Source organism: Bubalus bubalis, chromosome 1, assembly GCF_019923935.1.
Source record: "Bubalus bubalis isolate 160015118507 breed Murrah chromosome 1, NDDB_SH_1, whole genome shotgun sequence".
In the NCBI taxonomy this organism is placed as follows: Eukaryota; Metazoa; Chordata; class Mammalia; order Artiodactyla; family Bovidae; genus Bubalus; species Bubalus bubalis.
Window position 1 is genome coordinate 24,970,342 of NC_059157.1, and position 13,698 is coordinate 24,984,039.

General features: G+C 37.0%; 1 long non-coding RNA gene across 1 annotated transcript; it reads right to left on the minus strand.

Annotated features, from left to right (window-relative positions):
- Positions 1-2,745: 2,745 nt before the first annotated feature.
- LOC123332626 lies at positions 2,746-8,099 on the minus strand. Its single transcript, XR_006549535.2, has 3 exons — positions 7,781-8,099; positions 3,875-4,020; positions 2,746-2,877 (listed from the first exon to the last, which is right to left on the minus strand). It is a non-coding gene; the product is annotated as an uncharacterized LOC123332626 (long non-coding RNA).
- Between the last annotated feature and the right edge of the window lie 5,599 nt (positions 8,100-13,698).

Here is a 13,698-nt window from a genome sequence, read left to right on the forward strand (position 1 = left end):
TTAGCATTGTTAAAATGCCATTACTATCCAAAATAATCTACAGAGTCAATGCAATACCTAGCAAAACATAATGATACTGTTTGTAGAAATAAAAAAAAAAGAATTCTAAAATTTGTCAGGAATCAAAAGAACCCCAAATAGCCAAAACAATTTTAAGAAAGAATAAAAAGGTGGTTGCATCACACTTCCTGATTTCAAAATATATTTCACAGCTAAGTAAACAAAAAGTATGGTATTGGCATAAAAACAGACATATATATCAATGGAATAGAGAAAGAGAGCCTGGAAAGAAACTGGCAAATGATCTTTGCTGAGAGAGTCAAGTTCACACAATAGGAAATGGACAATCTTTTTAACAGATGGTGCTGGGAAAACTGTATATACACATGCCAAGAAATTATTTTGGACTCTTATACTATATACAAAAATTAACTCAAAATGAATTAAAGATGTAAACATGAGACCTGAAACTATGAACTCCTAGAAGAAATTGTAGAGGAAAATCTGTGTGACATTGTATGGCAATATCTTGTATAAACTAAAGGCACAGGCAACAAAAGTAAAATAGGTAAATGGGACTGCATCAAACTTAAAACTGTGTGAGCATGCTAAGGCACTTTAGTCGTGTCCATCTCTTTGAGACCCCATGAACTGTAACCTGCCAGGTTTCTCTGTCCATGGGACTCCCCAGGCAAGAATACCAGAAGGGGTGCCATGCCCTCCTCCAGGAGATCTTCCTGACCCAGGGATCGAACCCACATCACTTATTTCTCCTGCATTGGCAGGCGGGTTCTTTACCACTAGTGCCACCTAGCAAGCCCTAAAAACTGTACATGTTAGAGGAAATAATCAACAGGGCAGAAAAAGCAACCTATGGAATGGGAGAAAATATTTGCAAACCATATATCTGATAAGCAGTTTTATATCTAGAATGTGTTGTTTTTTTTAAAAAAAAAAAAAAAGAACTCCTATTACTGAACAATAACATTCCAGAAACTCAAATAATCCAATTAAAAAATAGGCAAAGAACTTGAACACATGTTACTTCAAAGAAGAGATAGATATAAATGGTCATCAAGCATATGAAAAGATGCTCAGTGTTACTAACTATCAGAGAAATGTAAATCAAAACAACAATCAGATATCACCTCATACCTTTTAGGATGCCTACTGTCAAAAAAAAGAAAAAACAGAAAATAACAAGCATTGATAAAGCAGTAAAGAATTTGAACTACAGTTGAGAAAATATAAAATGATGCAACTGCTATAGAAAGCACTATGGAGAATCCTCAAAAAATTAAACACAGAATTACTACATGATTCAGCAATTTCATTTTTGGTATATATCTACAAGAATCGAAAATAGGATCTCAAGAGATATTTGCATATATAGATTCACTCCAGCCTTATTCACAATAGCCAAAAGGAGGAAGCAACCCAAGGGTCCACTGATAGATGAATGGATAAATAAATGTAGAATATGCAAATAATAAAGTATTATTCATCCTAGGAAAAGGAGATCCTGTCATATGCTGTATAGATGAAACTTGAGGACATTATGCTAAGTTAAATAAGCCAACCACAATAAAACAAATGCTGCGTGAGTCCACTTACATTGAGGTATCTGAAATGGTCAAAGTCTTACAAATAGAAAGTAGAATGGTATTTGCAGGAACTGTGGGGAAAAGGGGAAAATGAAAGTTGTTTTTCAAAAGATACAGAGTTTGAGTTTTTTAAGATGAAAAATTTATAGAAATCAGTTGCACAACAATGTACATATACTTAACAATATTGTACACTTAAAAAAGCTAAAATGGTAAATCTTGTTAAGAGTTTTTATCACAATAAAAAAATAAGATTTTACCAAAGACCACAAACACTATAATAAGGCCAGAAAAAGAAATTAAAAATAGAATAATTGAAAATAAAGATTAGATTTTTTCATTATTAGACATTAAAGATTTTTCATTATTAGATGCAATATTCTTTAACAAAAAATAGTCTATTTGATACCTAAAAACAATCCTAAGAAAATTAGAAAAGAGCTTCCTGCCTACAAATAATAAAGTTTTATATAATATTAGAACTCATTATAATAACTGGACAGATATTCTACATGTGAAGATAAACACTGTAATATATTAGTTCAATCCAAATTGACTTTTGGATTTAATGCAATTCCAATTTAATGCAATTTAATGCAATTCCAATAAAATTTTTAATACAATTATTTGTTATTATAATTTGAATATTTATTTGAGAGACGCTATGGTCAATAATTGGGCTTCCCTAGTGGCTCAGTGATAAAGAATCTGCCTGCAATGCAGGAGTCACAGGATACACAGGTTTGATCCCTGGGTTGGGAATATCCCCTGGAGGAGGGCATGGCAATCCACTCCAGTATTCTTGCCTGGAGAATTCTATGGTCAGAGAAGCCTGTTGGGCTATGGTCCATAGAGTCACAAAGAATCAGACACAACTGAAGTGACTTAGTATGCATGCACACATGGTCAATAATTACCAACATACTCCATTAAGAACTGCTATGAAGGTTTACTGTATGGCTATGGTAGTTGAATCTGAGAAGGCAATGGCACCCCACTCCAGTACTCTTGCCTGGAAAATCCCATGGACAGAAGAGCTTGGTGGGCTGCAGTCCATGGGGTCTCGAAGAGTCGGACACGACTGAACAACTTCACTTTCACATTTCACTTTCATGCATTGGAGAAGGAAATGGCAACCCACTCCAGTGTTCTTGCCTGGAGAATCCCAGGGATGGCGGAGCCTGGTGGGCTGCCTTCTAGGGGGTCACACAGAGTCAGACACGACTGAAGCGACTTAGCAGCAGCAGCAGCATGGTAGTTGAATAGAACCTGGCTGTAAATCAAGAAACTTGATGTAAATCATATTATAGATTATAAAAAAGAAGACTATTTCAGTAATGAATGTTGAGACAACTGGTTTTCCACATGAGACAATGATGATGGTACTTGGAACCTGATCTCAAAGCACACTTTAGAATGGGAAAGTACAACACGAATATGAGAAATTTTGGGAGTGCTTTCATGATCTTAGCATAGGGAAGAATTTCATAAGCATATAAAATATAATTATATTAAGAATACTTAAAAATTCACCACTGTGAAATTTTTAAAAGAAACGTGTTCTTTTAAAGAGAAAGAAAAGTGAAAGTCAAGTAGCTCAGTCGTGTCCGACTCTGCGATACCATAGACTGTAGCCTACCGGGCTCCTCTATCTGTCCATGGGATTTTCCTGGCAAGAGTACTGGAGTGGGCTGCCATTTGTGAAAACAAAAATCACAAATTAGCCAATGATAGCAAATTAAATACCAACAAACAGTTAACAGTAAGAAAATAGGAAGCTCTCCACTGAATCAATAAACAGATGAGAAAGATGAGGCAAGAGACATCCATAGGCATTTTCACAGAAAAGGAAACACAAATGGTCAGTACACATAAAAAGATATGTTCAATTTATCACTAATTATAGAAATGCCAAGTTAAAACCAAAATGGGATAATGAGGTATAATTCTACACTGAAGAGAAAAGCAACAATGTAAAAATCAAAGTTGTATAATACCAAATTAGGGAGCACAAGGAAAACTTTTACAGCCAGGTTGTGGCCATTTAAGTGTATACAGCAAACTGTGCATGCAGTTGGGTGGATCTTAGCTACCCTGAAGTTCTGTTTCCCAGCACCTCCTTGTACAGTTGTGAGTTATTGCAATCACAAAGATCATTTGTGCAAGAGCTGGTAGACTTGCAGCAGTAGCTGCAAGCATTTTATGCTTGAAAGATGAGTTCGGAATACCCAGCAGGGATACAGTTTATACACACAGTTGCCCTCCCTTACCTGCTGGCCCTCAGGGTGGTGTGGGACACAAGTCTGCCTGCAGCTTCTGTGGCTCCTGCAGGATCCTTGTTGGGCCAAACACTTGGTTAGTCTTGTGCTAAAGGACACCATGTTCTGGAAGACATCTCATCAGCAAAGCTGAAGTCCTGGAGACAGAGAGAGAGAGGAAGTTTCAGTTCAACCTCATGGGCTCCACCTATTTCATTCTCTGCCCAACTTAACATCACCTTCCCTTCCTGACTGCCAGCCTTGCTGGATTTAGACTCTGACCCCAGACACAAAACAAAGCTTGATGAAGACTGCTTTAACCAGTTCCCATAAATGCATAAGGTCAAATTCTTAAAATAAATCTCCTATTATCTAAATTATGTTACTTGTAAGGTTTTGTTTCTTTTATTTAACCTTGATTGTTTCAGCTGACTGTGAAATGGAGATAATAAAACAAGGTATAGCAAGAACAAAGGTCCATATATAGTCAAAGCTGTGGTTTTTCCAGTATTTTTACAGATGTGAGAGCTGGACAATAAAAAAGGCTGAACGCCAAAGAATTGATGCCTTCAAACTGTGGTGCTGGAAAACACTCTTGAGAGTCCCTTAGACAGAAAGGAGATAAATCAGTCAAACCTAAACGAAATCAACCCTGCATATTCATTGGAAGGACTGATGCTGTAGCTGAAGCTTCAATCCTTTGGCCACCTGATGCAGAGTCGACTCATTGTAAAAGACCCTAACGCTGAGAAAGATTGAAGGCAGGAGGAGAAGGGGATGACAGAGGACAAGATGGTTGGATGGCATCACCAAGTCAACAGACATGAGTTTGAGCAAACTCTGGAAGATGGTGACAGGGAAGCCTGGTGTGCTACAGCCCATGGGGTCGCAAAGAGTCAGACATGGCTGAGCGACTGAACAACAACAACATACAGCAAGAATAGCTTAATATATCACTAAAAACAAAAAAATACCAACTTCATCTTTTTATTCCTATTACATCTAAGAATAAAAAAATGTACAAAATTCACCGTTAATGTATCATTCACACTTGATCTCTATGTGCTTTCACGCTGAACTTTACTCAGGTTGAGTTTATCACTGACAGGAAGCCTAAGTCTTAGCAATGCTAGGTGCTCCCTCCCAGAAAAGTAGATGCCACTAACAGAGGCATCTGGGGCCGATTCAGTGGTCACCTGACAGTCACAGAGCATCTGTTCAGAGACCAAAGGACTGATCTCAGGAGCACTGTCCTAGGAAGAAATCAAAGCCAGGCAGAGAATCCAATACTCAAAGGCAATCTAAGGGAGTTAAAAGGGCAAAAAGAACACAGGTGAGACAAAGGGGTTTAAAAGGAGGAGCAAGAAGGCCAAAAGGGAGTGTAAATCTGAAGGTGAGGGGGAGAGCGTGGAGGAGCCTCTGAGGAAAGAGGGCTGCAGCCAGGAAGGGCCATGAGAGCAAGTCACAGCTCCGATTTTTCATGTTTACATTTTTTTTTTTTTATCATAAAGCTCCTCTGTTCTTTACAGATACCACAGAAGATTTTGTGCGATCTAAAAAGTATATTGAGCTAAGGAAAGCATTACAAATATACTACTTGTAAACTTAAGTGATTGATCAAACAATCATAACCCATATAAACTTCATGTATCTGAATGTCAGTATTTTGATCCCTGTATTGATTATCCTAGTGTACGGGCATTATGCTATAGACAGTCATTAATAAATAAACAATTACTTACAGTGCTGCAATGTATGAAAATACTGTTTCACACCAGTAAAATGAGAAGAAATAAAAGGCGTGTCTAACTCCAATAAATTTTGAAATATTTTAAAGAAACACAAGTAAATACTATGATTCCAACCCTGAAAAAAACGATATAAAGAATGTAAAGTGTGAAAGTATTCATATCCGACTCTTTGTGACTCCCACGGACTGTAAACCGTCAGACTCCTATGTTCATGGAATTCTCCAGGGAAGAATACTGGAGTGGGTTGCCATTTTCTTCTCCAGGGGATCTTCCCCACCCAGGGATCAAACCTGGGTCCCCTGCATTATAGGCAGATCCTTTACTGTCTGAACGACCAGAGAAGCCCTATAAAGAAGGTAACCAATACAAAAATGCCTTGACTCTGTATTTAGAACAAAAATTTTTCTTCTTTTTAAATTTTCAACTTTTTCTTTCAAATTTTAGTTTCCACATTTATTGTACTTTCTGTTCTGATGCAAAAATCTGTTCTTATAATTGTTATAGATAATCAAAATTCAGCATTGTACTTTAAATTTACTCTAGAGCTACTTTTGTTCTATGATTTTTTTTCTTAACAGAGAGCCTTTATGTTTCTAATTTTAACGACTTTGCACAGGTCTACACTAGATTATTAGAGCTAGGATAGCAAAATGATAATTATTGGTTATCTTTAAACTAATTTTATATTTTACTTATATTTAAATATCTTTAAATATTTTATCTATTTACTTCTTTATCTATTTACAAATATTAAACAATCGTAATGGCAGGCATAATATTAAAAAGTATGTAAGCAATTTTCTATAAGAATAATTTCAAAATATTGTTTTTAATGGTAAGCTTTACATCCTTTAGTTTATAATTCCACAGTCATTACTAAACAAACTCTTGACTATTAGACAAAGCTCCCTTGTCCATTTTGGTGAACAAAAATTCAACCAAAAACTCAACTTTAGAAAGAAAAGATGTAAAAGACATAAATTTTTTTTAAATACTAAGGGGAAAGAGTTTGCTGTAACTGGAAAGTAAATACCTCCTAACCTTCTTTTTTGTGTTCAAACAAAGATAACCTAGACCTTTGCATTTCCAAAGCACTTGTGACTCAGCTTCTCATAATCCCAAAAGTTCTCTAATAATAATTTGTGTTTGGGTGCTACTATAACTTAATCAATACTAAATGAATGATCTATGGCTTATAGTAAATTATACCCAGTGTCTACCACCTTATTTTCTAAATAATCCATCAATTAGGTTTTACACTGGATTAAATTCCTGGCTTTCAGAGCAAAACTTCTTGAGTCTTGACCCCTGCAATTTAGATGACAAAAATCAATACAAGTGCTCTTGTTAATGGTCTCAAAATGAGAATACCAGAATATCTGCAACAGGAGAAACAAGAATTCTAGTTCAATACCCGATACTGATCTTTGGTTTCCAATAGGGCTTGTGAATTATAATAGATCTCAGACCACCCGCTCACAAATAGTAATGTCTACTGAATTAGAATCCTGTACATTGCAGAAATGTTTCCTTAACTCCCTAACTTTTTCACACAAGAATTGAAACACCATAAGACAATGCAACTAATTCACTTTCATAACCACAAATATTACTGTGATTCAAGTACTGATAGTGTAAGTGTTATAGAATTTCACAGACAAATAACCTATTTAAGCCCTCTGACCTTTTCATGAGAGAATTTAACATGACCCAAAATGTAAACACTGGGCCCAAAGTCATAGATCTAAATTAAAAACTTGAGCTGCGACAGAGGTATGTGACTCCAGGCTTAGATTATTGAGCAGTTGGTCCCATAAGCACAGAATTTTAGAGCAGAAAAATCACCTAATTCAGTCCTTTAATTTTTTAGATGAGCAAAGGAGACTATAGTGGTTCTCAGGTTTGCTTAACTGAGTAAGATTATTCACAGAGTTCATCAAACAGCCTCTGTCTTAAACCCTTGAAAATGCTTCCTATGCTTCCACGTGTAAGTAGAAAGCACTGCCTTAATATATATTCCTTAAGGAATCTTTTTTCTGGCAGTAGTTATTACTTTTCGATACTCTGAAACCCAAATAATAAACTCATAGCTTTGCTTCAAAACAAGGTGTATTTTTAAAAGCAATTTTCTAATATCAAAATAGCAATTCAGTCGACCAGAACTTACATAATGAACCAGGCACTTTGTACTTGGTGTTCCTCTAGGTTCAAGAATGAGACAAAGACTGAGAGCAGTTTTCATTCTGGAAAGGGAGACACATAAGCCACACATATTTCCAGGCAAAGCAAGCGAAAAACACACAACTATGTGAAGTATTTACAAATGCTCTAAAATTCTAAACCCAAAATGAGTCAGACATCTTTCTCATCCGGATGACTTAACCAAAAAGCAATCATTGGTGAGTGGCCTAATAAACGGGGGGGCGGGGCAGCTTTCTGTAGCAAATTATTTAGATTACCAATAAATACTAGAGGGGCTATATGGTTTGAGCTTTTTTCTAAAAAAATAAATAAATAGACTGTTTATTTTCCATCAACCTTATTTCCATTTTCTTTTAAAGAGTCTACAGAAGAATAGCTGCAGACTACTCCATGGAAGCTCCCACCCAGCGGAGCTGTGGCAGCAGACCAGACGCGCAGGGGACCACCGTGCCTTCCGGCCTGTCCACAATCTCGGGTTGGGGAACAGTCAACTTGAAAGCTGGAGCACTCCATCCACCCTGAAATCCCACCTTGGGCGCGGCCTTTCAGCCGTGGTCTGTTCTTCTTTTACGGTGTCTTCAGTATCTTTCCGGAAGCAGAGCTCAGGCTGACCTCGCGAAGGTGGCTATATGAGACCATGCCAGAGCGCTTGCGCAGAAACTCACACTGGGCGAGCTCCCCTTCTGTCGCGCGGGGTGGCGGTGCCCATAGAGCACAGAGAGTGTCTGTGTTACGCAGAGCAGTGATAGATGCCTCTGTGTGAGCCCGCTGGTCTGCGCTGAGATCAGTAATTCCTGGAAGTCTCCACTCATGGAAAGCTGCCTGGATCTGGTTACTGAAGGTTCTGGAAGTGAAGTGGCTGGCAACAGGAGCAGCGCCGTCGTCAGAAGCAGCAAACTTAAGGGCAGCTCACTGATCACTATCTCTGAAAGGTATGACCCTGACGTCGGGTCTTCAGTGGCAACCATGGCACAAGCTGCCAGCAGAAGTTTCTTGAGGTTTTCCTCAGTCATGATCAAATGCCATCACCGTTCCATTCAGAAGTCAAGGTCAGTGCCGCCGAAGCAAATCGCTGCTGCAAGGAATTGAAGAACACTTTCCTCCTCTATTTGCAGGACTCAAGGGCTCGAGATAAGATGAAAGTTTCCCTTTAAGTTATCACAGGAAGCCAAGACAATGCCTGTTTAGACCCCTGTCTGCATAGTACAGAAAGGTGAGTTCATTTTTTTAGGCGCCAAAGATCTACCAGCAGCATGAGAGCCAGTTAAATGAAAACAGGAAGAAAAAAAAAAAAAAAACACACAAATTTGAAACTCGGAAACAAAATATTCTCTCTGCCTCACTCATACACACACACACACACACACACACACACACACACACACACACGTCAATTAGCAAATAAGAAAACAAAAGCAAATATGGTGATGCTGGTTGTTTAGTAGCTAAGTCATGTCCAACACTTCTGTGACTGCATGGACTGCAGCCCTGCCAGACTCCTCTGTCCATGGGAATTCTCCAGGCAAGAAAACCGCAGTGGATTGCTATATCCTCCTCCAGGGGATTTTCTCCACCCAGGAATCAAACCCACATCTCCTGCATTGGCAGGTGGATTCTTTACCGCTGAGCCACCAGGGAAGCCCAAAAGCAAGTATAAGTAATTTCATCCTCCAAGAAATACTATAAGAAATCTTGAGTTTGTTGAATCAGTGACTAATGAGGCTAATTTCAAAGAAAATACTTCTGAGTATTTTAGTATTATTCCTCCAAGATATTAGGTATATAGCACTATTTTTATTTTTCCAAACTTCTAGGCACTTTTTAAAATTTTAATCTAAAACATTCTATTTTTTATTAAAATTAATTTAGGTATTTTCAGAAATACCTTATGCTATGCTATGCTATGCTAAGCCGCTTCAGTCGTGTCCGACTCTGTGCGACCCCAGAGATGGAAGACCACCAGGCTCCCCGTCCCTGGGATTCTCCAGGCAAGAACACTGGAGTGGGTTGCCATTTCCTTCTCCAATGCATGAAAGTGAAAAGTGAAAGTGAAGTCGCTCAGTCGTGTCCGACTCTTAGCGACCCCATGGATTGCAGCCTAACAGGCTCCTCCGTCCATGGGATTTTCCAAGCAAGAGTACTGGAGTGGGGTGCCATTGCCTTCTCTGGAAATACCTTATATTAATCTATAAGTTAATACTGCATTCTCACATATTTTCCAAGAATACTTCAGTTGGGTCACATGCATGTCCCTGGGGTACACCTTGGCAATGCTCAGAATCATTTGAAGACTATGGGTTGAATAGTGAAGTTTTCACTTTGTAAAGGTGTTAAGTCAGTAAAATGAGAATGTTATTGTTAATATTATATCATTTATACTCACTGCCTGGTAAATACTGATGAAATTCAAATTATGCATGTATCAGAAGACTGTCAAACTTCACCCAGATGAATTTTAACAATCATGAGGAGCTGCAGCAGCAACCCATCCCTGGGGAAAAGCAGTGCCTGTCACCCCTTGCCCCCAATTCCCCTGTGTGAATATGAATCTATGTTCCTGTTGTGCCAGCTGGCAGAGAATATGAAAATAGCCCAGGTGGCCTTTGACACATTTCAAGTTGGAAAAGAGAACATGTTGCCATGGTAAAGAAGAGATGGAAAGAAGTTAATTGTACCCCATAGAGATGCCCTATAATTTTTTTTAATAATTTTTATAATCTGTAAAAAAACTATGCCATAGAGACAGCTATAGAAATCTTCACAGCTATATATTGAATTATCAGTATTTTATAATTTTAATTTTCCAGCAGCAAAGCCAACTGCAAATCATATCAAGATTATTTTAATTGGTATCATGATGTCATTAAGAATATAAAGGGAGTGGAAAAATTACTTTTTAGTCAATTATAGACTATTTTGAAATAAATATTATTCAAAACAATGGGAAGAAGACCCAGAAAACCCCAGGATTTACTAGTGTGGATGGATAGAGGCTATGGAAGAAGAATAAACATACAAGTGTGAAAGAAAAAAAAAATCAACTCTAAGACAAAAATAAACCAGTTATTAAGAGCAGGGTATGGTGAAATCAGAAGAAAGCAATGGGTAAAACTGAGGCAAGTAGTGTGACAGTAGAAATATTTCCAATATACCCAGTAATCAAAAAGACAATGAAGTGAGGCAACAGTGACTTGGCAGAAAGACTTACCTTTAAAGGTAATAACCATCTCAGAATCATGTTGATGTGAAGGAACTAAACACACTGGTGGGGTATTGTGAGTTAAATTATATCTCCGTATTTTCTGTAAAGACATCTATTTAAAACTGGACATAGCATATTTCCCTTCAGCAATTTGAGAAAAAATAATTACAGAATAGTACACTGTACATGTGAAACAAAATATAATAGCTGCTTGTAGTTTACTGGTTTCTTGGGGAATTTAGACAAGTACTAATAAATGGTTTGATTATAAATTTGCAAATGTGCTGATCATTAGTTTACTGAATTTAATTAATGCATTGTCATTAAACCAAAAGCAAGTCTACATATGTTATTTATGAGTCTATCTCCTTGAGGACTGGGATAAAGTACATGTTTAAATCTCATGTACTATATCAGCCTCTGGCTACAAAGGTAAACCCCATATCACCTACTATTTGTATCACAGTTTGGCTATATATTTACTCTTTGTTCCATATGCTTTAACATTTGTGAAAAAATGTGAATTAAAAAAAAAAGTCAATTCCAAGTGTTGATGACTGAAATAAGGGAAAAGTTAAGGCATCTAAGAAACGGATAATCTTTAGGCAGAAAATACTTTTTTAGTTGAAATAAAACAATGAACTTTTAAATTCTGCAGTGGCTCCAATTAATATCCTAAGTGGACTTGTCATTCTTTCTGATCTATACAAAGACAAATAAGAAAGTTTGCAAAATATCAATAAATGCTTCTGTCAATACTTTTGGGGGAATACTATATGCTAGATGCTGTCTTGAGGATATGTCTTAGGAAACTTACCACTGTATCAACCCTATTATATCAGTATTAATTGTTGAGATTAAAGAGTGTGCCTGTATATTCAACTGAGATTATTTGGATAGGACCTCCTATTTTCAGGACAAAGGTCTATATGCTGATTTGGATGGTGTGAAACTATTTCCAAGAATTCTGTGTTCTGATTAGTGCTCTCCTGCCCCAAATATGAGAACAAAATTCAGTTATAAGATTTGCTGACTAGTCTGAAAATTACATTTGGATGGCGCAAGTGTGATATTCAATTCCATTTCTTTTCTGGAGCGTTTCCACAATAAAGGTGTCCTAGTGTTTCATTAACTCTCATAGGTGTCATTTCCATCACCATATTGATTCTAAGATCTGAGTTATTGAAGTAGTGTTTACCCCCTTCTTCTGTATGGTTTCCTATCTAATAGGAATGATAACTGAAGTAGCTACGTCGACAATATATCATTGATTTTTTTCCTCAAAGGATGAACTTTGAATTTTTCAAAAATGTTGTTTTCAGAATCCAAACTCAAGGCTGCCTGGATAACAACTTAATTCACACTACATCAGAAGAATGTTTCTCTTATTATATCTGCAATTTTGCTTGCTTTACTTTAAAATAGCACAGTGTTTTATATGATTGCTATTTTCAACTTAATAAGAAATCATTAAATGTTGAATGAATTAAAATCTTCATGCACCATACACTTACATTATTTCTAATTAAGAGAAATAATGTTTAATAGTTTTATCTGCTAGTATGAAAAAAGAAAAGAGAAGTTATATTTATTTTCCATCTGTTCTGTGGCAGTAATATAGATGCTTTACATGCATTACCTTTTCCACCCTCCCAATAGAGCTGTAAGTTGGCATTATTTTCTTCATTTTGCCAAAGGTGATAAGGCCAAGTAGCTAGAATACAGAAAGTTTTAAAATCAGATCAGAATTTGAGTTAATGTTTCCCAAAGGCTTTCCCAAAGCCTGCAGTTTTTCTTGTATGCTATAATAGTTTCCATATAACCATTTCACTTTTACTTATTGTAAGGAAATTTAGCCTTCAGGATGTATGAACTTACTAATCCAAACATATTGTCACATGACTTTTTTAGATCTAAAATTGTGGCTTATATGGTACTAAGAATGAAGATTTTACAGACACCTCTTTGAATTCCTACACCCAAGATATTTAAGACTTGTGAAAGAAAATGCCTAGAATAGCCTGATTCATGGCTGTTCTAAGTGAAAACACTTGCATAAACCAAGCACAGTTTGCTCCAGAACTATTCCTTTACAAGGAATGCTTGTAAGGGAGAGTAACAGTAACAATACTAATATTATTACCACTCATATTATATTATTTTAGTATAATTATTATACTGATAATATTAACAGCACTGATGTTAGTACACTAATATTAATAACAAGAAGACTGAAATAATTACAAACAGATTCTTAAATGATCTTGAACTCCAGCTAGAGGTAGTAAGGAAATTCTTACTGTTACCAAGCTGGCATTGGGGACTTCAATATGAACTGATTCACAGCTTTAATTCTGTAGTTCACAAAGGAAGATTTACCATGAAATTACCTTCGGTTTCAGGTTTCCCAGGTGGCACTAGTAGTAAATAACCTGCCTGCCAATACATGAGATGAAAGAGATGCATATTCGATCCCTAGGTTGGGAAGATCCCCTGGAGCAGGGCATGGCAATCCACTCCAGTATTCGTGCCTGGAGAACCCCATAAACAGAGGAGCCTGCTGGGCTACAGTTCACAGGGACACACAGAGTCAGACACGACTAAATCAACTTTGCACGCACGCATGATCACATCTTTGGTTTCACTTGGACAGGCCTTTTTAAGTCCCTGGAGTGGTCTTA